This window comes from Nycticebus coucang, chromosome 1, assembly GCF_027406575.1.
Source record: "Nycticebus coucang isolate mNycCou1 chromosome 1, mNycCou1.pri, whole genome shotgun sequence".
Classification (NCBI taxonomy): domain Eukaryota; kingdom Metazoa; phylum Chordata; class Mammalia; order Primates; family Lorisidae; genus Nycticebus; species Nycticebus coucang.
Genome location: NC_069780.1, coordinates 111,590,996 through 111,593,948, shown reverse-complemented (window position 1 = coordinate 111,593,948; position 2,953 = coordinate 111,590,996).

Sequence of the window (2,953 nt, the reverse complement as noted above, 5' to 3'; positions counted from 1 at the left end):
TGGATGTATAACATGCAAATGTTTTCTCCCATTCTGTGGGTTGTTCATTTGTTCTGTTGATGGTCATTGGCTGTGCAGAAGTTTTTAATGCAATCAGGTCTCACTTATTAATTTTGTGATTCTCTATGGGGTCTTCATAAATTCTTTGCTGAGGCTAATGTCTGTAAGAGTTTTTTCTAACCTTTCTTCTACAATTTTTCTAGTTTTGTGGCTAAGATTTAAGTGTGTTACCCATCATGAATTAATTTTTGAGTGGTGAGAGGTGTGGATCCCATTTCAATCTTCGAAGTGTGGCTATCTGATTTTCCTAGAACATTTATTGTATAAGGATTCTTTTCCCCTAGTGTGTGTTATTGTCTGCTTTGTCAAAGATCAGATGGCAATATGAGGATGGTTTTGTATCTGGATTCTCTGTTCTGAACCATTGGTCTATGTCTCTGTATCATGCTATTTTGGTTACTATAGCCTTGAAGTCTGCTAAAGTGATGCCTCCAGATTTGTCCTTTTTGCTTAAGCTTGCTCTGGCTATCTGGGCTCTTTTCTCCTTCCATACAGAGCACAGAATTATTTTTTCTTGATCTCCAAAAAATGACTTTTTTTTTTTTTTGGACAGAGTCTTAAGCTGTCGCCCTAGGTAGAGTGCTGTAGCATCATAGTTCACGGCAACCTCCAACTTGGGCTCAAGCGATTCTCTTGCCTCAGATTTTCCATTTTTTGTAGAAACAGGGTCTCACTTTTGCTTAGGCTTATCTTAAACTCATGAGCTCAAGCAGTCCACCTGCCTTGGCCTCACAGAGTACTAGAATTACAGGCATGAGCCACCACCACACCCAGCCCAATAAATGCTTTGGTATTTTAATGGAGATGGCGTTGAATCTGCAGACCACTTTGGGTTGTATGGACATTTTAACAATGTTGATTCTCTGGATCCATGAGCATGGTATATTTTTCCATTTGTTTGTGTCCTCTATGATTTCATTCCTCAGCAACTCATAATTCTTCCTGTGGAGGTCTTTTATCTCATTAGTTAAATACTCTTGTCTTTTTTTGTCTCTGTTGTGAAAGGTATTGATTCTCAGCTTGGCTATTGTTGGTGTATAGGAATGTTGTGAATGTTGATTTTGTAACCTGAGACTCTGCAGAATTTATCAATTCCAGGAGTCTCTTGGCAGAATCTTTGGGATTTTCTAGATATAAGATCACATTGTCAGCAAATAGCGAAGGCTTGACCTCTTCTGTCCCTATTTAGATACCTTTAATTTCCTTCTCTTGTCTGATTGTGCTGGGTAGGATTTCTTAGCATTTTATTGAATAGAACTGGGGACAGTGGACAGCCATGTCTATTTTCTGAAAGAATGCTTTCAGGTTTTCCCCATTTAGATGATGTTGGCTATGGGTTTGCCATACATAGTATTTACAATTTTAAAATATGTTTCATCTATGCCTGTTTTGTTAAGAGTTTTTGTCATAAAAGCATGCTAAATTTTGTCAAATGCTTTCTTTGCATCTATTGAGATGATCATACGGTCTCTGTTTTTGCTTTTGTTTATGTGGTGAATCTTGTTTAGATTTACATGTATTTAACCATCCTTGTATCCTGGAATGAAGCCCATTTGGTTGTATTAGATTATTTTCTTGACGTGCTGCTGAATTTGGTTTGCTGGATTTTTATTGAGAATTTTTGCATCTGTGTTCATAAGGGATATTGGTCTCTAATTTTCTTTTGTTGTTGTGTCCTGTCCTGGCTTTGGTATCAAGGGGATGTTGGCTTTGTAGAACAAGTTGGAGGGGATTCCTTCCTTCTTGATCTTATGAAATTATTTCTGCAGTATATGTATCAGTTATTCTTTGTAGGTCTAGTAAAATTGGGCTGTGAACCATGTGTTTTAGGACTTTGTTGTTGCAGTTTTTTGGAAGGATTTTTATTGCTTCAATTTCATTGCTTGATATCCTTCTGTTCAGGAGTTCCCGTTCTTCTTGAGTGAGCTTAGGGATCTTGTGTTTTTCTAAGAATTTGTCCATTTCCTCAACATTTTCCAGTTTATGTGTATAGAAGTTTTCATAGTACTTAGAGATGATGTTTTGTATTTCACTGGTATCAATTGTAGTATCTCCTTTTTTATTTCTAATTGAACTTATTAGGGCTCTTTTTGATTATTAGTTAATCTAGCAAAGAGGTTGATTTTGTCTTTTCAAAGAACCAGCTTTTTGTTTCATTAATCTTCTGTGTAATTCTTTTGTTGTTGATATTTTTAGTTCTGCTTTGACATTAATTATTTCTTCTGCTGGGTTTAGAATTAGTTTGCTCTTCCTTTTGTAATTCCTTGAGATGATTCATTAGATTGCTGATTTATGATCTTTCTGGTTTTTGATGTAGGCACTTACGGCCATGATTTTCCCCTTAGGACTACTTTTACTGAATCCCATGGATTTTTGATAACTTATGTTCCCTTCATCATTTAATTTGAAGAAACTTATGATTTCCATCTTGACTTCCTCTTTAACCCAATAATTATTCAGCATAGGTCATTTAATTTCCAGGACTTTGTGTGCAGAATTGAGTGCTTCTGTTGGAGTTGTTCCACTGTGGTCTAAGAAGTCTATTTTTTTGAATTTGGTAAGATGTTTTGTGGCCTAAGATGTGATCATTCTTGAGTGATGTTCTGTGTGCTGATGAGAAGAATGTATATTGAGTAGTTTTGAGGTAGAATGCTCTGTAAATGTCTGTTAAGCCCATTTATTCTAAAGTCTTATTTAAGACCCCTGTTTTGTATTTTCTGCTTGTGGTATCTGTCCCCAGCTATTATGATGTTGCTGTTTATCATTTTGTTTAGATCAAGTAGTGTTTGCTTTGTAAATCTGAGTACACCTGTGTTAGGTGCATAAATATATAGAATTGTGTTTTCTTGTTGAATTGTTCCCTTTACCAGTATATGACTGTATTTACTTTTGT